At 43.7% G+C, this 24,574-nt stretch overlaps 1 long non-coding RNA gene across 1 annotated transcript; it reads right to left on the reverse strand.

The window, feature by feature from the left end:
• Nucleotides 1–2,266: 2,266 nt before the first annotated feature.
• Nucleotides 2,267–23,300, reverse strand: LOC122898638. The gene is made up of 3 exons (XR_006383016.1): nt 23,207–23,300; nt 10,315–10,454; nt 2,267–2,346 (listed from the first exon to the last, which is right to left on the reverse strand). It is a non-coding gene; the product is annotated as an uncharacterized LOC122898638 (long non-coding RNA).
• Between the last annotated feature and the right edge of the window lie 1,274 nt (nt 23,301–24,574).

A 24,574-nucleotide genomic window follows, 5' to 3' on the forward strand; every position in this document is an offset into this window, starting at 1 on the left:
AGCCAAAGTGAGCTCCGTTGCCCACAGAGGTAACCAACTCCAAGAAATAGCCTTGTTCGTGGCGCCTGGGAGGCTCAGTCAGTTGGGCCGCTGCCTTGGGCTCAGATTGTGATCCCAGGGTCCTGGGATCGAGCCCCACATCCGGCTCCATGCTCAGGAGGGAGCCTGCTTCTCCCTCTCTCTCTGTCTGCCACCTACTTTCTTGTGCTCTCTATCCCTCTGTCAAATAAGTAAATAAATAAAAATCTTAAAAAAAAAAAAAAAAAAAGGATATCCTTGTAAGGGGGCCTATTTAGCCAGAGCAGCTCCACCCTGACCCTGCCCCCCACCCAGCCCCGCCAGGGAACTTACTTAAAAATAAGTCCCCGCAAACTAGTCCCAGGTAACAAAGCCCAAATATAAGGGTGGGTCAGGCCAGGTGGAGGTATTCAATTGGTGGGGGCGCATAGTGTCTCCCTAGCTGCCAAGGATTATGGGCCCTGCCTTTTGGGTGCCCTCTGGGCGCCAATTCTGACCAAGGTGATAGGCTAGTTCAAATATCTACTATACGGTAAATTGTAATTCAATTGGTCACTTATGTGTGACCTAGCAGGACTGTGCAGCTTTCTCTGTGTTACAATCTCATTGGCCACCTGTTCATAGCCAGGCCCAACCACATGGCCTTTGCCCTTGAAAGCTAGTCTGTAAGGCAGAGAGAGGTCGCCTCTTTGCAAGAGACAGCCCTGGCCGGTCAGTTTGATTCTCGATGCTTGGCGCGAAATAAAGCTTTGCTTGACCTTCACTTTGTATCATTCTCGCTCCTTTAACCATGGACCCAACGTCCTTGTTCAAGAAATCATTTGTCCTAGGGGCGTCTGGGTGGTTCAGTGGTTAAATACTCTGCCTTCGGCTCGGGTCATGATCTCAGGGTCCTGGGATCGAGCCCCACATCGGGCTCTCTGCTCAGCGGGGATCCCGCTTCCTCCTCTCTCTCTGCCTGCCTCTCTGCCTGCTTGTGATCTCTGCCTGTCAAATAAATAAATAAAATCTTTAAAAAAAAAAAAAAAGAAATCATTTGTCCTGTAGAATGTCCCCCCATTCTGGATTTGTCTACATGCTTCTTTGTGTTATTATTTACCTTGTTTCTCCATTCCCCACCCACCCCCACCCCCGTTTCCCATAAATAGAAGGCAGCCCCAAATTCAACCCTCTGGCAGGGTGCCATGTGGGGTGGGGGGGTGGGGGGGAGCTTCACCAAATTCTCTGGGCCAACCCTGGAAACCACTTACAGACAGGCCAGACCAATGCCTTTTCAAGTCTTACACCCGAGGGAATTTTGTGGTCTGGAGGGGCAGGGGAGGGAATGCCTCAGGAGCAGCCATTGAACAATGCAGGGTGGGAGCTGGTGACTCAAGATCCTGCCTCCTGGCCTCTTCTAGAAGCTTCCTGACACTTCTCAATCTTTCAGAGGATCCCAGAGGAATTGGGCCCCCATTGTCTGAGTGGTAGCCACTCACTATTTCACTTTTTATTGATTTTCTTCTTCCTTTGCCTCATTTCTCCACTCTCTGGGATCATCTCTCAAGTAAACCATTTGCACCCAAATCTTTTTCCTGGGGTGTGCTTTTGAGGGAATCCAAACTAAGGCAGGAACTTCCCAGGTAGGGCTGTGCACCCCATAGGACATCACGTCAGGGACACCCGTGACAGCGCTAAGAGGGGTCAGTGGGCCCAGGCAGTGACAACCTGACCCCCTCCATTATAAAATTCCCTATCAGCCTTTCATACAATAATTCCCCCCCTCCATGGTTACTGCCTAAATCCATTATTTCATTAGTGGTTGTAGTAAAAGAAAAAAAAAAGATAATTTTCTAAACCTATCAATCCTTCTACATGTATTAGTTGGAATTTTTAAATAAGGAACTACTGTTCATAAACGACAGCTTTAGGATGAGATGAAATACTACAAGAATGACAGGATAAAGGCCTGATTATCTCCTTGTCACTGCTCAGGATGAGGATGGTGGCCTGGTTATCGCCAATGGTGTTTAATAATATGTTTGATTTGAGGTTTTCTCTCTCTTTCTCTGAATGTCAATATGGACAAATATATTTGGATAAATATATTTAGTCAATATGGCTAATATATTCAGTGTGATCCCATTACTGTGACGATGTCCTCACTTGCTGACTCCACAAGATGTCCCAGGCTTGTGCAGTCTATTTCCTGCCCCAGATCTGGAATCAACCGCTTCTCCAATGAGCTCTGATTCTGGGTGGTTGGAGAACACGTTCTGGGTCCTAGGGGTACTCATTGATAGTGGGTTATCACAGCTTCCAAATTTATCAGAGCTGGAAGATACAAAACTTTTGAACACAAAAATGAGAGAATTATGAGCTTCTGCTAATATTTCCAATTCAAATATCACATTTCAAGGTTTTTACTTAACTTCTTTGGTTTTATCCTCATGGTTTTTTTCTTTTACACTGAAAAATCTGGATTCTGGTATTAACATAATTACTTATTTCCATTATGCTATGATTTATGAATTTCAAAAAACACCACCAATATTTGTAGTAACAGTGAAACTTCCAAAGGCAATTTTCAAAATTGTTTGCAGTTCTTTTTGTCCTTAGAAAATATTTTCTGGGGCACTTGGGTGACTCAATTGGTTGGGAGTCTGCCTTCAGCCTGGGTCCTGATCCCAGGGTTCTGGGATGAACCCCACATTGGGGTCCCTGCTTGGCAGGGAGCCTGCTTTTCCCTCTCCCTCTACCTGATGCTCACCCTGCTCTCTCTCTGACAAATAAAGAAATAAAATCTTTAAAAACAAAATATTTGGGGGGCACCTGGGTGGCTCAGTGGGTTAAGCCTCTGCCTTCGGCTCAGGTCATGATCCCAGGGTCCCGGGATCGAGCCCCACATGTGGCTCTCTGCTCAGCAGAGAGCCTGCTTCCTCCTCTCTCTCTCTCTGCCTGCCTCTCTGCCTACTTGTGATCTCTATCTGTCAAATATGTCAAATAAATAAATAAAATCTTTTAAAAAAAATATATTTTTAGGCACCTACCATCAATATATTGAGTTGTGGAGCCACTTCAGGCAATTATTTCCACTGAGTGTTTATATCATCAATTTGATACACATTTAAGTTTCTTCATTTCAGATTGTTTTTGAATTTTAGACACTGTTTTTTTCTTTTTCCTTTTACATTTAATTTTTTTCCCTTTTTAAAAAAGATTTTATTTATTTATTTGACAGAGAGAGACACAGGAGAGAGGGAACAGAAGCAAGGGGAGTGGGAGTGGGAGAAGCAGGCTTCCTGCTGAGCAGGGAGCCTGATGTGGGGCTTGATCGCAGGATCCTGGGATCATGACCTGAGCCAAAGGCAGACGCTTAACGAATGAGCCACACAGGAGTCCCTTTATTCCTTTTTAAAAAATATTTTATTTATTCACTTTATTTGAGAGAGAGAGAGCATGAGGAAGGGCATAGGGAGAGGGAGAGAATCCCAAGACAACTAGGCTGAGCTCGGAGCCCAGGGCTTGATCCCATGATGGCGATATCATGACCAGAGCCAAAACCAGGAGTCAGACGCTCCCAACTGAGCCACCCAGGTGCCCTTGATTTAATACTATTTTTGAATGTGTGCAGTATTTATCGGATTCCAAAGCCAAAACCACATATCAATATACATGTAAAAAATCTCACTTCCATTGCTGTCCCTCCGCCATGTTCTTTCTTCCATAAGTAATCATTTTTATCGTCATTGGGTGGTTTTAAGGTTTTTTGGTTTATTCTTCCAGTGTTTCTTTTGGCAAATGTAAACAATTTTTATACATATTTTTATCCCTTCCCACCCCATTATTACACAAAAGATGGCGTGCTGGATATTCAGTTCCACACCTTGTGTTTTTCACTAGCCGAATAGCCCGGAGATTGTCGCATTGCAACGCATCTTCCACAATTGTGTTACAGCTCACAGTATCCTTTGGTTCCTTGGTGTGAATGTATCACCGCTTATTCAGCCAGTCTCCCTAATGATAGACGTTTGGATTGTTTCCAATCTTTTGTTATCTCAAATTATGCCACAATGAATAACCTTGTGCATAAATCACTTTAACATTTTCCCCAGTGTATCATTAGGCTAGAATCCTGGAAGTGGGATCGTTGGGCCAAAGGGTAAATGCATAAGTCATCAAGGAATTTTTTTTTTTTTAGGTATCGCCAAGGTCACCTCCCAAAGAGTTGTGCTATTTCATATTCTCCCTAACAACTATTTTTCAGTCATTCACTCAATAAGCACACATTGAAATAGTGACAAAGATCACCCCGGTCGCTGAGTTCAGGAGCTTGTCGTCTGGTGAGGAATTGAGAAGGAACACACACAAAGAATCGGCCATGACGGGTATCAGAAGTATCAGCTCTCTAAGAGTTTATAACCAGAAGCCCTAAGGTGATGGGGGTGGCCAGGCAGCCTTCCCTGAGGAATAACGAGGAAATAAAGGGTCACCTGATTGGTAGGATACCATCCGTATTCCAAACAAAGAAATAAACAGTCTTGTGTTAAAAGATTCCGTCATGGGGTGCCTGGGTGGCTCAATGGGTTAAGACTCTGCCTTTGGTTCAGGTCATGATCTCCGGGTCCTGGGATGGAGTCCCACATCAGGCTTTCTGCTCCGTGGAGAGCCTGCTTCCCCCTTTCTCTCTGCCTGCCTCTCTGCCTACTTGTGATCTCTTTGTCAAATAAATAAATAAATAAATAATTTTTTTTTTTTTTTAAAAAGAGGAAATAAAAACAGAAACCACAATAATCAAATCAAGGGAAATTTATATCAAAATTTATGGCACACAGTGATCTTCATTCAGAAGGTAATTTATCATTTGCAATTTCTTTGTTGTTAAATTTTGCTGAAAACGAACAAACTCCATACACAGCTTAAGACCCGAAAAAAAAAAACAAGATGAAGAAAAGTTGAAGAAAATTCATAAAAATAAGATAAATTAATGAAGTAGGAGAGAAAGAAATAAAAAGCGGTGGAAAAGGTAAAGAAAAACTGCTTCTTTTGAAAATATTTTGTAAACTACAAGAACCGCTAGCAAGCCTAATTAAGAACAGAAGGTATAGTGCTTTTAGATAGAGATCATGGGAAAGGAGATAGAGCTGTGGGGCCTACAGGGCTAAGGGAATTTATTTATTTTTTTAAAGATTTTATTTATTTATTTGACAGAGAGAGATCACAAGTAGACAGAGCAGCAGGCAGAGAAAAGGGGAAGCAGGCTCCCGGCTGAGCAGAGATCCCAATGAGGGGCTCAATCCCAGTCCCAGGACCCTGAGATCATGACCTGAGCCAAAGGCAGCCACCCAGACGCCCCTGGATAAGGGAGTTTAAAAATAACATTATGGTAGGGCGTCTGGGTGGCTCAGTGGGTTAAGCCTCTGCCTTCGGCTCAGGTCATGATCTCAGGGTCCTGGGATCGAGTCCCGCATCGGGCTCTCTGCTCAGCAGGGAGCCTGCTTCCTCCTCTCTCTCTCTCTCTCTCTCTGCCTGCCTCTCTGCCTACTTGTGATCTCTCTCTGTCAAATAAATAAAAAATAAAAATAACATTATGGCAACGCATTCGAAGGAAGATGACACTCTATCAAAATAACAATTACCAAAATGGACTCAAGAAGTAGAAAAGTTGAAGGGCGCCTGGGTGGCTCAGTGGGTTGGGCCTCTGCCTTCGGGGCTCGGGTCGTGATCTCATGGTCCTGGGATTGAGTCCTGCATCGGGCTCTCTGCTTGGCGGGGAGCCTGGTTCTCCCTCTCTCTCTGCCTACTTGTGATCTGTCTCTCTCTGTGTCAAACAAATAAATAAAATCTTTAAGGAAAAAAAAAAGAAGTAGAAAAGTTGAACAGTCAAAGCAAAGGTGTTTCTCCCTCCTCCCTCCCTCATGTGCTCTCTCCCACCCTCTCAACTCTCTACCTTTATTCCATCCTTTACACAGCCCTTTTGTGACCAGCGAGAGACCCACTGGCGACCACAGCAGCCACGAACAGCCTACACCTCATCTTCTTGTGGAACAAGAAAGCCCACCAGTTGTCCTGTTCATTGTTATCATAATAATAACACTAATAGGGGTGCCCTGGTGGCTCAGTGGGTTAAGCCTCTGCCTTCAGCTCAGGTCAGGACTTCAGGGTCCTGGGTTCGAGCCCCGCATCGGGCTCTCTGCTCAACGGAGAGCCTGCGTCCCCCTCTCTCTCTCTCTGCCTGCCTCTCTGCCTACTTGTGATCTCTGTCAAATAAATAACTAAAACCTTTTTTAAAAAAATCACAATACTAATAACAACTCCTGGCTGATTGCCCAACTGTAGTCACAATGTGGATCAGTCACGGGACCAGCCCTCAGCTCCCTGACTCCCTGGCTGTGGTGTTGGGACACCGTGCCTGACAGCTCCCCCCAGCTTGCCGGGGAGCAGTTACCCAAGAGACTGTGGAGGACCACAGTCCACTGTAGCCATCTAGCACTTTCAGACAATGAAACAGGGAGGAGCCGAGGAGAGCAGGTAATAAACTGGAGAACGGTGTAATGAATCATGACTTGAGGCAGACAAAGCATGTGACTAGCTAAAATGGAACTAGATAGTATCCCAGATATTACTCACTCACCATGTAACAAATATGTGTGGGGCAGGACCTGGCTCCAGGCTCTGCTCTGAGTCAGTAAAGAACAAAAGAGACAGAATAGCTAAGAATACCTGTCCTCATGGAGCTTGTGTTTCCATAAAAACATGAGAGAATTTTTTTAAAAAGAGAGGGGCAGAACATTCAGGGAGACCTGCTGAGCACAGAGCCCTAGAGGAGGCTTGATCCCAGGACCCCGGGATTATGACCTGAGTCAAAGGCAGACATTAACCAATTGAGCCACCCAGGCACCCCAAAACATGACAGAATTTAAGTTCCCATCCAGTTCAAATGTCTTTACTGTAAAATGGAAAACCATGTTTATGTATCCTAAAAGATAAAGAAATGTGGGGCACCTGGGTGGCTCAGTGGGTTAAAGCCTCTGCCTTCAGCTCAGGTCATGATCCCAGGGTCCTGGGATGGAGTCCCACATTGGGCTCTCTGCCCAACAGGGAGCCTGCTTCCCCCTCTCTCTCTCTGCCTGCCTCTCTGCCCACTTGTGATCTCTCTCTGTCAAATAAATAAATAAAATCTTTAAAAAAAAAAAAAAGATAAAGAAATACAAAATCCATCCCCAACCTGAGTGGGAGCACAGCCTTCTCTGAGGAAAGAGGGCTAGATAATCTGAGTGCCTAGAATCCGGAGAGTAGCCCATGTGAAGGTTTCCATGTTTTAAGCTACAAAGATGCAGTCTAGAGTAAAGATTAAGCACATGGATTCTTGGTTCAAATCCCAGCTCTACCACTGATCGGCTGAGTGACCCCTTAAGACTTAGGATTGTGAGTTGAAATCTTACTAAAGTAATGCATGATATTGGAACAGCTAAGTGAATTTTGGGCTCACCATATTTATTAGTTTCATTCCCTAGATTGATAAGGATTACTTTGTACTCAGAAAGATTCTGTTTGTTAAGTGAGAAAATTTAAACACTTAGAAATCAAATACATGGAAATTTATCAGGACGGTTTTACAATGTGAAGGTGTTTAATTGAGTATGTAAATGGGACCAAACATTTAAAGTCTCTTTAAAAATTATCCTGAAGATGCATTAGGCTTATAAATAGAATAATAAGATTTATGAGTTGAACATAAAAGTCTGAGAAGAACTAAGGTTTTTGGATTTGTAATTTTAATAAATTGACTCCACTTTTAAAACCAAAAATAAACCATCATCCTCAAGGGCACTAAAGAACAGCATCAACGATTTTCAGGGACAGCTGCTTCTTATGGGAGTAGCAATCAGAGCCCCAGATAAGCTACCTTGCTGGGGAGGCTGATGTTGGGGAATGGCGGTGGGGGGGATGGGGAGACTGGACTGGGAGAGGAGACGGTCACCCAGCTGGGGTGGGAATTGAGAGTGAAGGGCTGGATCTTCAAGGCCTCTGGAAGTTGTGGGTAAGACACAGGAAAGGAAAAGGAGGCAGCTTCAGATGGGAGTACTCTTCACAGAACTCCCTTTTACTCTGTTCAGGACACACCACGAAAAATGTGAATTGCTTTTCACTTTATTCACTGAACAGTTTTCCTTCCAACACAATCGCAGGCCAGAAGGACTGCACGGGGACTTGGTTTAGCAGAATCCAAGCTGTCCAGGCAGCTAGCTGACTGTTGAAAAGGTCCTTGCGGCTCTATCCTGGCAAGGGGTGTGAAATCTGGAAGTGCAGCACGTGGGGTGTGGGTGCGAGGAAGAGGGTGCTGCTCTACGTGGACATCATTTCTGAGGCTTCTCCTCAGCTTGGAAAGAGCCACCCTCAAGGACCATCCTTCTCCTTTGGTCTGATTCCTGGTTCACCAAGTAGCCTTCTGGGTTTTGTTCTGTCCTGTTCTTCAACTCCTGTCTATTTAGTGTCTACTGTGTTCCAGGCATCATTCTCATCATTCATCACTGCAATCATCTTGTTAAATTCTTGTAAGAACTCTGGGTAGGGGTGGGTGGCCAGGGTCATTTAGTTGGTTAGTATAGCCCTAGATCCTAAACTCATGGTTCCACACTACCTTTCATTGGCAGAGTTTGCTTCCCAGAGACCGTGATACCAGGCTTCACAAGGGGCAATCCTAGCAGATCTCAGTCTTCTCAGGTAGAACATGGGGAAAATGCACCCTACACATTGGGCAGTTACATGAAGCAACAGGGACAACTGTTGGATAAAGAAGGAAAATTTCTGGTTTCCTTTACGAAGACCCTGTGCCCTAAACTCAAGAACAGTGCAGAAAAGGAAAAGAATAGGCCAACCTCACTCATTCATATTGATGCGAAACTCCTGAATAAAAATGCAGCAGAATGAGAAATGTGATATTTCTTGTACAGCTGGGATTATAGACTGAGTTTATACTCTTTAAAAAATATTAGCAAAGAGAACCTAATAGTATATTAGGAGAGAAATATGCCATGAATAAGTGGCATTTATTATAGGAAAGTTAAAATAGTTTGATATTAATAAATCTATTAATATAATTTATTGTAGAAAATGGACAATAATAATCATTTAAAAGAAAAATATACCATGACCAAGTGGTAGTCTTTACAGAAATAAAAAGACCAGTATGAGAAAATCTATTAATATAATTTATCTTATTAATAAGTAGAAAAAGAAAGCCATACCATATTATTAAAAGATAATGAAATTGCATTTCATCAATTTAATATCTATAACTAAGTTTTACAAATCTTAGTAAAATAGAAGTGATATGATGATTATTGTTTTCAAAGGTCTCTAACTTTAAGTATCATACTTCACAATGAAACTCTAGAAAGAGTTCCATTAGATAAAGAATAATCAAGGATACTTACCACCATGCTTAATTAACAGTTCTGAACATTCTAGTTGATTTAATTAGGAAAACACATAAAAAGGTATAAATATTAGACAGAAGGAGGCTAAATAATCATTATTTAAAGCTAATAAGATTATTTATCTGGAAATCCTCCCCAAAATCCATTAACAATATTGAGTGGGTCCAAGAACGTGGCCAATTACAAAATCAATACACAAAAATCAATAGCATTCCCGTCAAACAATAAAAAGCAGAGGTATCTTGTTTGGATGTGCTTGCATAGAAAATATGTGAGTTTTTTTATTTTTTTTTTTTTTAAGTAGGCGCCACACCCCATGTGGAGCCCTATGCAAGGCTTGAACTCATGACCCTTAGGTCAAGACCAGAGCTGAGATCAAGAGTGGGACACTTAACAAAATGAGGCACCCAAGTGCCCTAAAAATCTGTTTCTGTTTAACTGGCGTGGAGGAGCTGATGGATATTACAGAGACCTGTTTCAGTTAGGAACTGATTCAAGCAGCAGGTAAGACGGCTAGCAGAGGCTTACCTGAGTCAGGGTATTTTATTTTGGCCCCAGTGCCCTTACGGCAGCTTCTTGTGTCTCCCACTCTGCCATTCTGCTACTCCAATAGCACAGTCACAACAAGGAAGAAGGGGGAAATGCATATAGAAAATGCAACTAACAGAGTCTTCCACATGGGGGATAAAGTCTCCAAGCCACACTTTGGCACCACCACTATGGACCCTTGATTAAAAAGGGGAGAGGGAGGGGGAAGGGCCTAAGAGCTTTGAAAGTCAGTTGATTAGAGGAGAAGCAGAGGGAAATTTTGGAGAAACCCTGTATCTTCAAGGTTCCACTCCATGTCTGTATCTACTGTGTGGGATGTCCTTACCTTCATCCTTGGCTCCCAGAGAGTATACGATCTGCCACTCTTGCAGGGACTTTGGCCTTCGCAGGATGGGCGGTGGCAGTGGGCAGCATTCTTCAAGAGTCCTCGCAGTGGGGCCTCAGCTGGAGAAGGGGTAATGCCATCTGGAAGTAGTAGTTTACTTATTAGTTTGGGGACCCTTGTACTGCTAAACTGGCTCTAAATTTTTTTTTTTAATTTAAAAAACCGTTCTGATATGTAGCATTCACCGATTTCCATGGTATAAATACTCCCAGTGTGGCCAATTTCCAGCTACCACGGTATAACAACCAGCTCACAGAATTCCCGAATATTTAACATTCAGGAACCCGCACATGCTAACTCTAGCCTGCCCTAGAGTTAGGGTATTTTAATAACCTGCCCTGCTCCTGCTAACTCTAGGAGCCCTTCTTTGGGGATTCTCAGAAATAACTGGAGGGTCCCTTTGAGGACAGAGGATTTGCCATCATGTGGATGGGGTGTTCAGTCATTATAAGTTGAGAATGAAAAGCCAACCAAGCAATTAAACTCAACTTTGTAGTAACAAGCTGATGAGGTTAGATACTTGGGCTACATTTGCATTAAAATTTTCTGATGTGTATCCCATTGTAACTTTTTTTTTTTTTAAATGTTGTTGGCATTTTTTTTTAAAAGATTTTATTTATTTATTAGAGAGAGGGAGAGAGAGCAAGCACAGGCAGACAGAATGGCAGGCAAAGGGAGAGGGAGAAGCAGGCTCCCTGCCAAGCAAGGAGCCCGATGTGGGACTCGATCCCAGGACGCTGGGATCATGACCTGAGCCGAAAGCAGCTGCTTAACCAACTGAGCCACGCAGGTGTCCCCCCATTGTAACATTGACAAGAAGGCAGATTCATCCATTCAGCAGATATTTATAGAGAATCTCCTCTGTGCCAGGGATGGTTTGAGACACTATGGATGAATATAGTGAATAAAATAAAGTCCTTGTCCTCATGGCGTTTACACTCCAGTACATATGAAATCATGTCAGGTAGTTAACAGTTGCTGTGAAGAACATTAAAGCAGAGAAGGGAGTAGAGTGATAGGACTTTATTTTAGAAAAGGCACTGGGGGAAGCCCTTGCTGATTCATTAACGTTTGAGCGGAGGTGGGAGAGAAGTGAGGGAAGGAGCCAGGCTGGGTCTAGGGGGAGCACTCCAGCAGAAGGGAGAGAAAAGGCCCTGAGATGGAGCAGTAGGATCCTGGTACAGCTTCCGGAGCTCAGTCAACAGGGACAGCACAGTGGGTAATGAAGTTAGAGACGTAGGTAGAAGCCTCATCAAGTATGGATGGAGTTTGCATTTTATTCTAAATATGATGGGCAGGCATTGGAAGGTTCTGAGCAGGGAAATAACAATATCTCCTTTGCATTATATTGTGTCAACATCATGTGGGTGGTAAGAGAGGAAGCAGAGGGCCCAATTAGGAAGCTGTTGCTACACTTTGGGGGAGGGGGAGATGATGGTGGTTTGAGCCAATTAGTAGAAGTGGAGGAAGTAAGAAGTGGTTAGATTGAAATAGAGTTTACAAGACTTTACAAAGAACAGGATATGAGATGAAGGAAAAAGAAGATGAATCTCCGATAACTCCAATATTTTGGTACTTCCTGTCCAAATCTGGGGATTGTCAGGAAATAGCAGGTCTGGAGTAGGAAGAACTAAGAGTTCAGTGGATGATGATAGGACTTTATTTTGTCTTCATTCTTGAAGGATATCTTTTTTAAGATTTTTAAAAAATTTATTTGACAGAGAGAGAGATCACAGGTAGGCAGAGAGGCAGGCAGAGAGAGAGAGAGGGAAGCAGAGAGCCCGATTCGGGTCCTGATCCCAGGACCCTGAGATCATGACCTGAGCCGAAGGCAGAGGCTTAACCCACTGAGCCACCCAGGCGCCCCTTGAAGGATATTTTTGATGGATGAGTTCAGAATTGACAATTTTTCTCATCATCGTAGACATGCAGAAGAAAAACAACCATAAAGGTAACATTTTCAGAGAGAGAAAAACTGAAACAGTGTGCCACTAGCAGATCTAAACACTCTAAAGACATTCTAAGTATCTTATCTCAGACAGAAAATTATCCTGAGCAGAAAGTCTAAATGAATATTGAGTGTAAATAGTAATAGTTAATAATAATAATACCTTGAAGTTTCAAAACCAAATATCTCAGTCAAAGGGCAAAGACTGCCAGATTGGAAAATAAAAGCCCATTTATATGTTTATCATCTACAGGAGATACATTTAAATTGTAAATATACCAAAAAAAAGGTTGAAAGTGAGAAGGTAGAAAAAGCACGTTATGCAAATACTAAACAAAAGCAAGCTAACATAGCTAGGTAAGTTACAGAATAAAATACACCTTAAAGCCCAAAACACTTCACAATGGGGAATGGGAGTCATTTCATAATGTTAAAAATTTCATTTAAGAAGATATGCCAATTCGGGGCACTGGGTGGCTCAGTAGGTTCAGTTTCTGCCTTCGGCTCAGGTCATGATCCCACAGTCCTGGGATGGAGCCTCACCTCAGGCTTCCTGCTCAGCGGGAAGCCTGCTTCTCCCTCTCCCACTCCCCCTGCTTGTGTTTTCTCTTTCTCTCTCTCTCTCTCTCTCTCTCTCTCTCTCTCGCTGTGTCACTGTCAAATAAATAAATAAATCTTAAAAAAAAATGAAGATATAACAATTCTAAATTCATATGTACCTACTAACATGCCTTTAAAAGGTATAAAGCCAAAAAATGGCAGAAGGAAAAACAGACACATCAACCATCATAGCAGAAGATTTCAACATATCCCTTTCAGTGACTGCTAGGACAGGCAGACAAAAAAACAGTAAGAATGGAGAAGATTGAATGATTAACAAGCCTGACCTAGCAGACATCTGTAGAATACAGTGTCCAACAAACTGTAGAATTCAGGATCTTTTTCAGGACACTTGGAACATTTACAGAAATCAACCACATACTGGGCCATTAAGCAAGTCTGAACAAGTGTCAAAGTATTGAAATCATACAGGGTATGTTTTCAGGCCACAGTGAATTTATGTTAGAAATTTAAAAAGAGGGGACGCCTGGGTGGCGCAGTTGGTTGGACGACTGCCTTCGGCTCAGGGCGTGATCCTGGAGTCCCAGGATCGAGTCCCACATCGGGCTCCCAGCTCCATGGGGAGTCTGCTTCGCTCTCTGACCTTCTCCTCGCTCATGCTCTCTCTCACTGTCTCTCTCTCTCAAATAAATAAATAAAATCTTAAAAAAAAAAAAGAAATTAAAAAAGAAAGGGTAACCAGAAAACCCCTATGTATTCCGAAATTAAGAATTCTGCTTCTAAATAATTCATGTTATTCATTGACTTACATTAAACCATAAAGAAAATGTCTTCTGGGGGTTAGAAAGAAAAATCAGATTGTGAAATACATGAGCAACAATGGCATACAAGTTGGAGGTTAGTTACTGGAGTTAAGGCATTTTAAGGTTGTTGCAAAGTTCAGGGAAAGAAAAGACATTGATTAATTTTAGACTTTGACAAGTCAGATAGCAAGGTGAAATTACGAGGGTAACTACTAAAAGAATAAGAGCAGGAAGTATTTCTTTAAAAAAAAGATCTTATTTATTTGGAGAGAGAGGGGTGAGGGGCAGAGAGAGAAGCAGACCCCCCACTGAGCAAGGACCCCCCCGCCCATGTGGGTCTCGATCCCAGGACTCCAGGATCATGACCTGAGCTGAAAGCAGACACTTAACCAACTGAGCCACCCAGGCACCCCAGAACAGAAAGTATTTCTTCCAAACTGATGAAAAGGAGAAAAAAAAAAAAAGAAGAAGAAGAAGAACAAGACAAAACAATAGACCTCTCCTCATTGATAGAAGTGAACAAAACTATTAAGAATGACATCTAAGATTTGAATACACGTGGGCTTCCTCGTGGATGATGAAAGTGCTGTCTCCAGCTGTATCTGGGGGCTGGGTGGGAAGATGATGGGGCGTAGGAAGACTTAGTGCCCGCCAGAAGCCTCGTCCTGGGAATGCTGATATCAGGATGTGGCAGACAATGTTGATGTCCCCGCCCTCCCCTCTAGACTGATCACCTCTGTCTGTTCCAGTGAACTGGCACTTTCTGCGTCTCATTACCTGAAGGCGTTTCCCAAAGCAGCAAAAGACCTCTTTGCTCTGAGAGTGACTGACGGGGAAGGTGTATAAATACCCCAGCTCCCTCACCTCTCTGGTGAGATCACCTTATGACAGAGTCTCCAGAGTTTTCCCACAAACTTTAGCTCTGGTTCCTCAGAGTAGTAGCTGGTGATAACCTACCCTTCGCTGTCAGCCTTACCTTCTCTGGGTCATTTCCTCACCACCCCCTGCTGGTGTTTCCTAACTTTTCTGAAAAACTGTGTAAAATAAGATCCATGTCTCAGGGTCTGCTTCTGGGGGAAGCAGGCGCTGCATTAGAGAGACGCTACTGGACCCAAGTGGCTTTTGGACACAAGAGCCATCCCTTAGTGGCTGCTGGTTCCAAGTAAGCCATCGACATGGACCCATGGGAGGATCCTCTGTTTGACAGGAAAGTTCAAGACTTAGGGTTGGGCTGAACAGCCTGGAGGCCTCAGCTGGTGAGACGACTTGGAGGGCCCAGTGTGCTTCTCTTGGGGCAGAGAGGACAACAGGAAAATCTGCTTCTGAAGAGCACAAGGCTTTTGGCAGTCCTGGGCCTGCTTGCTGACAGGGGTGGGCCAGATTGAAGACTTTCTGGATAGTCTGCAGGGAAGACTGGGCATCTTTGTTGACAAGTATATACACTTGCCTAAGGGGGAAATGGAGTTTTTGGAGCTCCATATATGTTTCAAAACAGCTAGAAGAGGGAACTTCCAGGCTTCTTGCCCACATACCTCTTCCACCCTGTGGCTGCAAGAAAGGGAGTTTAAGGAACCTATGTCAGTGGTTAGGACACTCCATGATTGAGAGGAAAGAGGGCAGGCTGTAGAAGGAGCAGAGTTCCATGCTAGTCCCAATGTTGTCACTTGCTGGGTGATGTAGATAGATAGCTTAACCTCTCTGACCTGCTGTTAGCTCACCCAAGAGACAGGGATTATAACTGTATTATCTTATAGGATTCTTGTGAGGATTAACTTAAATAATGTTTTTAACGTGCTTGGCAAGTATCTCTGATACATAAAAAGTAATCAATAAATTGTACCATAATTATTATATTTGCCACAAACTTGCTTATTTTTTTAAAGGCTTTATTTATTTATTTGACAGAGAGAGAGAGAGCACAAGCAGGGGAGCAGAAGAGGGAGAAGCAGGCTCCCCGCTGAGCGAGGAGCCCAATGAGGGACCCTGGGACCATGACCTAAGCCAAAGGCAAACGCTTAAGGGACTAAGCCACCCAGGTGCTCAGCCACAAGTTTATTTATAATAACAAAAGAGAATAGAAACAACCAAATGTCTATCAAAGGGATATTGGTTAAATAAAGATGTTACATCCAAATATACAGGGGGATTCCACATAGCCATTAAAAATTATGATGCAGGGGTGCCTGGGTAGCTCAGTGGGTTAAGCCTCTGCCTTTGGTTCAGGTCATGATCAAAGGGTCCTGGGATAGAGCCCCGAATCAGGCTTTCAGCTCAGCGGGGAGCCTGCTTCCCCTCTCTTTTTCTGCCGTCCTCTCTGCCTAGTTGTGATCTCTCTCCGTCTGTCAAATAAATAAATAAAATCTTTTAAAAAATTATGATGCAAATCTACACTTGTTAATGTGGAAAACTATTCATGTATAGCTGGCCCCTGACTTTGCGATTATGGGAAAGAAGTATGCGTTTAGTAGAAAGAATATTTCACAGTTTTAAGTTTTGATCTTTTCCTGGGCTAGTGATACGCTAGGTAGCCACAGCTCCCTGTCAACCACCACAATCAGGGGGGTCAACCACGAGTACCTGTAGAACCATTCTGTACCCACACAACCATTCTGCTTTTCACTTCAGCACAGTGTTCAATAAATGACATGAGATCGAATGGGGGGAGGGGGCCGCGGGAAAAAAAAAAATGACATGAGATCATCACCACTTCGCCGTAAAATAGGCTTTGGGTCAGATGACTTTGCCGGACTATCGGCTAAGTACGTATTCTGAGCTTCATAAGGTAGACTAAGCTAAGATATGATATTCTGTATGTGAGGTGTATTCAATGCGTTTTCAACTTAACAATATTTTCTTTCTTTCTTTCTTTTTTTTTTTTTAAGATTTCACCCATCCAGTTGTCAGAGGGAGAGAAAGAGAGAGAGCACAGCAGGACAAGTAGCAGGCAGAGGGAGAAGCAGACTCCTTGCTGAATAAGGAGCCTGATACGGTACTTGATCCCAGGATGCTGGGATCACGACCCGAACTGAAGGCAGATGCTCAACCAACTGAGCCACCCAGGCGACCCTCAACAATATTTTCAACTTACAATGGGATTTTGGGGGATGTAACCCCAGCTTTAAAAAAAAAAAAGATTTTATTTGTAAATAATCTCTACACCCAATGTAGGGCTCAAACCCATGACCCCGAAATCAGGAGTCACATGCTCCACTGACTGAGTTAGCCAGGTGTCCTGAGGATGTAACCCCATTCAAGTCAAGAAAGATCTGTATGCATAATTTAGTAGAGCAAAAAAGCGGTTTACATATCAGCATATATACATCAACCTGAATTTATGTTTATTTATTTATTTTTTAAAAGATTTTATTTATTTATTTGACAGACAGAGATCACAAGTAGGCAGAGAGGCAGGCAGAGAGAGAGAAGGAAGCAGGCTCCCTGCCGAGCAGAGAGCTCGATGCGGAGCTCGATCCCAGGACCCTGGGATCATGACCCAAGCCGAAGGCAGAGGCTTTAACCTACTGAGCCACCCAGGCACCCCCTGATTTTATGTTTAAACCCAACTTTGGATGACTGTATGTAGACATATGTGGAATTCTACGTATTGGTGCTTAGAAAGATGTTTCCATTAACACTGTGGAGTGACGGGGCACCTGGGTGGCTCAGTGGGTTGAGCCTCTGCTTCAGCTCAGGTCATGATCTCAGGGTCCTGGGATCAAGTCCCGAGTCAGGCTCCCTGCTCAGTGGGGAGCCTGCTTCCCTCTCTCTCTGCCTGCCTCTCTGCCTACTTGTGATCTCTCTTTGTCAAATAAATAAAACCTTTAACCAAAAACAAAAACAAAAACACACTGCACAGTGAGTACATGCGTAGAGTTGGGGTTTTTTTCTGCTTATCTATATTTTATTTTATTTTATTTTTATTATTATTTTTTTAGAGAGTGAGCAAGGTGGGAGGGACAGAGGGGGACGGAGTGGGAGAGAATCTAAAGCAGGCTGTTCACACCCTGCATGGAGCCCGAATGGGGGCTCGATCCTACAACCCTGAGACCATGACCTGAGCCGAGATCAAGAGTCGGATGCTTAACTGACTGAGGCTCCCAGGTGCTCCTGTCTTAACAGATTTTAAATAAAATGTCACCATTCATCAGTCTCTGCCTGGCTTCTCTCCAATTGCTGATAAGGTTGAGATTCAGCTAACATTTAACAAGCGGCCGCTGAGCTCCGGAACTAGGCTAAGTGCTTGCAGTCCATCATGTTATGTAAAACCTTAAAACAGCCCTGGGAGTAAAGTAAGCCACAGTCATTCCCATTTTATAGAAAAGGATACTCAGGCTCAGAGAGGCTGAAGTAGCATGTCCAAGGCCACTGCATCAGGATGGACTAGGCTATGCTCTAAGCCTGTAAATGCTCCCAAAATCTTAGAGACAATTTTTCTTCTTTGACAAATATTTATTTCCCACTCATGTTACATGTCATTGCGGGTCAGCTTGTCTGTCCTCCAAGTGACGTTCACGCCAGGCTGACAGAACAGTCCTTCTCAGAGCCATTGTTGGATTTATGACAGAAAGAAAAGAAAAAGATGGCAGCTCACAAGCTAACCCTTAGTTTAGAAGGGGCATGGCCATTTATACCGCATCACCAAATCAACCAATAATTATATATGTAATACATGCATATAATGTATGTATGATACATATAATTGTATATACATTATTTTATTGGATATTCATTACTCATATATACATACATTATTTATAGATACAATGCATGCATACATATAATGATCTTGCCTGGCTGTATTATATATATATATATATATATACACACACATACTTTATATATATGATATATGTTATATATTAAGCATAATATATAATACATAACTGTTATGTATATATAATATACGTGTGTATATAAAATGTTAGCAGACAAGATCAGAGGAAGGTCAAGAAGGTTGTTTTTCTGGTGATTTAATTATAGATATTTTTATTTTATGGATATGTAGATATTTAGAAAAAGCGATATTCTGGTCTGCACTGACAGGGACATGTCCTTGCAGAGCTCTGGCAGTGGGAAAGAAAGACAATGAACAAGTGGTTTCCATAATGTGTCATGGACTCTCCGGAACCCAAGAATGGTGAAGAGCTTTTCCCAAAATTGCCCAGTGACTAAGTGGTTGAGAGCACTTAAGAGTGTTTAAGCGCAATCAACAGCTTTAGCTTTGAATTCCAAATACTGGTTCCTTGAATTTAGCCGTGTGACTCCCCTGCCCACGCCCCCCACGCACCACCCCCAGGCCCCGGCCTCCAGGCAAATTACCAAACCTCCCTCTCAGCCTCGGTTTTGCGCTCTGTAAAATGGGTTGTTGTAAGACTCACTGAGATAACGCTTGGAAAATCCTGAGCTCGGTGCCTGGCACGCAGCGAGTCGCTGATTTTTTTTTTTTTAAGACTTTATTTATTTATTTGATAGAGAGATAGAGAGCACACGTAGGCAGAGCGGCAGGCAGAGGGAGAGGGAGAAGTAGGCTCTCTGATGAGCAGGGAGCCCGATGTGAGACTCAGTCCCAGGACCCTGGGATCATGACCTGAGCTGAAGGAAGCCGCTTAACTGAGCCACCCAGGTGCCCAAGTCACTGATGTTTAAGAAGACCCTTGATCCAGGGCTTCCAAACTCAAGTTTGGGCTCTTCCCAGGCCCTCGCACTGCCTTTAACTAGGGACAGGGCCTACTTCGTCAGCCACATTAGGGCTCCCTACAGTGCGGTAGGGACCTTATGTCTCTTCAGAGGTAATGACTGACAGGAAACCATCATCTCCAGAGAGAGAGGGAGCAGGGACACAGGGGAAAAGAGACTTCACATCCTTCTGAACTGTTTGAGAAAACCATTTACTTGTTCAGAAATTCCTTTCAGGTTTAAAAGTATGGACATGAAATTATTTTAATGATTTGAATTCATAAACTATTCAGTTACTCCTTCAGTGGAAAGTTCTATTCCCTCTGCAGAACATGGTTTCTCTCCAAGTTTAGTCCAAGGACCGCTCATGTTAGAATTCTGTGCCCCCCTCCCATTGGAGCCCCCGCTGGCTCCAATGAACCAGAATTTCTGGGGCGGTGAAGGAGGTGGGAGCCTGGTTAGCCTCACTTTTAATTAGCTCCCCTGGTAATTCTTAAAGACACCAAAGTTTAAGAGCCCCTATTTTATGAATCTTTCAGCATATCAAGAGCTTAGAAATGCTACCTTCCCTTCAGTCTGCTTTCACTGAGATTATATCACAGTTCAGAGAGCATTTTGTCATTACTTACTGTGCAAACTAAAATTGTTCGCCCTGTCATCCCATTGTCCTCCTAGTACCAGTGGTCCAATGCTGCCTCAACCGGTTGAATAAGTGTGATGGAATATTATGTAAATATTAGAAAAGAATAACCAGACTCTTTCCACTGTACTGTGCACTAAACCTTGAGATATGTAAAGAGGAAAAAAATAAAGGTGTATCAGAATGTGTTTCGCCTGTGACGTTTTAGACAGTGACTTGTCTAAAAAGTGCTGTGAGCACACACCAGATATATACACATATGTGCTTGGAGATGAAGTCTTTGTATACGCAGATATCTGGAAGAACATACAAGGGACTGAGGACAGAGAACCGTGGTAGCCTCTGGGGACAGGAGCTCAGTGGCTAGGGACATGGATAAGAGAAGGGTTTTTTGTTGTTGTTGTTGTTGTTGTTGTTGTTTTAAATTTGACAAAGAGAGAGAGAGAAAGCACAAGCAGAGAGAAAGGGAGAGGGAGAAGCAGGCTCCCCACTGAGTAGGGAGCCTGATGAGGGGTTCTATCCCAGGACAATGGGATCATGACCTGAGCCATGGGCAGATGTTCAACTGACTGAGCCACCATACAGTTTCACAGTACTGTATACCCACTCTCACTCTTGAATTTTTTTTTTAAGATTTTATTTATTCATTTGTTAGAGAGAGAATGAGGGAGAGCACACAAGCAGGCAGAGGGGCAGGAAGAGGTGGAGAGAGAAGCAGGCTCCCCGCTGAGCAAGGAGCCCGATGCGGGACTCGATCCCAGGACCCTGGAATCATGACCTGAGCCAAAGGCAGCGGCTTAACCGACTGAGTCACCCAGGCGTCCCTCACTCTTGAATTTTGAGCCATCTGAATGGATTCCTTTTTCAGTAATAAATTAAACTCAAATGTAAAAGCATGCTGCTCAGTGTCTTTAAAGCTCTGAATGTTCGAGACTCGTTCTCAGCTCATCCTATGGCTCCTTGTTCCTCCGACCATCTTTTCTTTTCTTTTTTTTAAAAGATTTTATTTATTTATTTGACAGACAGAGATCACAAGTAGGGAGAGAGGCAGGGGAGGAGGGAAACAGGCTCCCTGCTGAGCAGAGAGCCCAATGCAGGGCTCAATCCTAGGACCCTGGGATCATGACCTGAGCTGAAGGCAGAGGCTTTAACCCACTGAGCCAACCCAGGCGCCCCCAACCATCTTTTCCTTCAAGGCTTTGCTTCCCTGGAGTCAGTCACTGCCATGGTCTATCCACAGATATATTTGATGGCACTGCTACGACAGACAACTCTGTTAGCACTTAGCATTCCAGTCCAGAGGCAGCAAGAGCACACTTGAAAAGGATTCGCCGATGTTAGATTTTGGCAAGGAGCATGAGGTCAGTGTGCTTATGTAAGCCAACATTGCTCTCAAAGGCGATGTGCCCAGGAAGCTAAGGTGTCCGCTCAGCCTACTTCGAAAGCAGGGTCTGCACAGGACCAGAGGCAGCTCAGAGGGAGGCCGTAGGGAGGGGACTGAGTTACAGTCCTGCTGAGGGACCTTGACCAATCCTAAATTGATTGGCTCAAGCAAAAAAAGAAATACATTATTAAAATAATATAAGCGGGGTGGGGGTTGGCTGGGTGGCTCAGTTGCTCTCCAGGGAAATTGCTTCTCCCTCTCCTCCCTACTTATGCTTTCTCTTGCTATCTCTGTCTCTCTCGCTCTCAAATAAATAAATAAATAAAATCTTTAAAAAAAAAAAAAAAAGAATAACATAAGGGTAACCTATGCTCCAGCAATTCCACTCCTAGGTATTTACCCAAGAGAGAAGGAAATATACAGGAAAAGGAAAGATACAAAAACTTGTCCAGGAACGTTCACCGCAGCTTTATTTGTAATAATCCCAAACACGAAACAACCCGAACGCCCAGCGACACATAAATAGATAAACTAATCATGGCACTTCCTTCCAACAGAATATTACTCAGCAGGAAAAGACAATGAACTATTGATACTCACCACACGGATGAATCTAAAAATAATTACACTGAGAGAAAAAAAGCCAGACAGAGAAGAAGGCACACGGCATAATTTCAATAAATCTATAGAAAATGCAGGCTAATTTACAGTGACAGAAAGCAGATTCGTGGTTGCTCTGGGATAGGAGCATGGGGTTGGGAGGGAGAGGTTACAAAGAGGAAACTTTGGGGGATAAACGGGGATTGTGGTGAGGGTTTCACTAGGGCACACATATTCAAAACTTGTGAAATCACACACTTGAAATATATGCCATTCACTTCTATCAAATATTCCTCCACAAAGCTGTTTTTTTTTTTTTTTAAAGAGCCTCAGGGTATCATGTGTAACTCCAGAAACAGGTTATGCTTTTTCGGTTGAAGGAAATATTCTGTGTCTTGATTGTAGTGGTAGCAAAATGACTGTACGTTTGGTTTTTTATTTTGTTCTGTTTGGGGAATTTTATTTTTAGGAGATCTTCATACCCAACATGGGGATTGAACATACAACCCCGAGGTCAAGAGTTCCATGCTCTAGTGACTGAGCCAGCCAGGCGCCCCGTTAAAGTTCATTACATTGCATACTTAAAAATCAGGGTTTCGTTGCACATAAATTTTACCCCTGTGAAATTGATTTTTAACCAACAGGACATACACGTGAGCATGTACACACACACTCACACACACACACACACAGAATGGGTCAGCGGGTGGACCGCAGGAACCTTTGGTATGCACCTGCCACTGCGGCAAAGATGCTCGTTCTCCATCTTTGTCTCTTACCTCTAGTTCTCCGTATGCCCACATTATTCTGAGTCTCTCTCTCTTACTCTAATCTTCTCACCCATCAATCCCTTTCCAGTTCTCTGGTCTAAAAGGTAGAACCTTCAGCTACCAATACTTTCTGAACTTTATATGTTAAGGTCCAGGCATCCAAAAAAGGAAGGAATTTTTCTCTGAGTCCAACCACAAAATTCATGGGAAGGATTCAATGTTGTGTGCAGGCTTTAATTCACTTATTCAAAAAATATGGAACAGCGCTTGCAGGCATGGGGCCAAGGTCCGGGGTCCCGTGGACAATGACACTAACAAAGTCCCCAGTGTGGTATGGCTTATAATCCAGTGAAGAGACAAGCAAACAACACTCCCACTTCAAATCATGATAAGCACTTTAAAGAACAAAATGGAGAGTAAGGGCATAGATTGTGATGGGGAATGGCGTACCTTCAGACAAGGTGACCAGGGACGGTCTCTAAGGAGGTGACATGGATAGACATGAAGGATAAGAAGTCAGCTCTCCAAAGACCCAGCTGAAGAGAGTGTAGGTCCAGGTAGAAGGCAGAGCAGGTGTCAAGCCCGGAGACAGGCATGTGAGTCCCTGGGCGTGGAGCTTAGTAAGGAGAACAGAAAGGGATGCAGGCAGGTCTCAGAGGGCCATGAGGGGCCAGGAGAGGAATCCGCATCTCACTTCCAGTGTCTTGGAAAGCCTCTGGAGGAGCTAAAGCAGAGGAGTGGCTTGATGTGATTTTTTTTTTTAAAGCTCCTTTGGCTGCTGTGAGAACAGGTTGTCATGGGGTAAGGGCGGAAGCAGGGAACCGGTAGTCGCCCGTGCTGAGGGCACAGCCCACAGGAGTGGTGACAGCTTGGGTGCTAGGGCCGAGGGAGGGAGATAGAGAGAGAGAGGGGGGAGAAAGATGGTGTGTAGGCAAAGACAGGAATAAAGTGCCTAAATGTGGCCAGGGCGGAGTCCTGGGTACTGACAAGGCCCTTCCCACAGTGATCACGTGGCTGAATATGGAGACGGGTGATCCAGGCGTCAAAGAATAAGGGCCTATTTTAAATCCCTTCTCTGAGTCCCAGTAATGAGGTCTGGAAGAGGAGATGGTTGGAATAACTTCAGTGGTTCTCAGTGGGGGTGGAAACACCCACTACCGAATACTGACATTTAGAGGAGGGGGCTGGGGCTTCTACACATCCAGAAATATGTAGGACATCCCACACAGTAACGAATGGTCCCGTGTCCCACTTTCAAATGCCCCACTGCACATTTATGAAGATGAAAAACCTGTCAAGCTATCTGAGCCCAGATCTAACTCCGTTTTACATACAAGTATGGTTTTAAAAAATACTTCCCAGGAATGCAACTCAAGTGAAAACCAAATGATTTAATCTGTTTCATGATTTGCCTAAGGAGCGCCTGGCTGGCTCAGTCGGTAGGGCTCGAGACTCCTGATTTCAGGGGTCATGAATCTAAGACCCACGTTGGGTGTAGAGATGACTTTTAAAAAAAAAGTTGGGTGCCTGAGTGGTGCAGTTGGCTAAGAGCCTCTTGGTTTCCGCCTAGGTCATGATCTCGGAGTCCTGAGATTGAGCCCCACATTGACCCCCACATCGGGCTCCATGCTTAGCATGGGGTGTGATCGAGATTCTCTTTCCCTCTCCCTCGGCCCCTCCAGCTCATTCTCTCTCTCTCTATATATATATATCAGATAAATAAATAAATAAATCTTAAAAAAAAAAAAAAGATCTGTCTGATAATTGGTTTTGGAAGTGCATGTCACCAGTGGCAAGGCTCAGAGCTTTTTTGTTTTA

The sequence above is a fragment of the Neovison vison genome, chromosome 2 (genome assembly GCF_020171115.1).
Source record: "Neovison vison isolate M4711 chromosome 2, ASM_NN_V1, whole genome shotgun sequence".
Lineage (NCBI taxonomy): Eukaryota > Metazoa > Chordata > Mammalia > Carnivora > Mustelidae > Neogale > Neogale vison.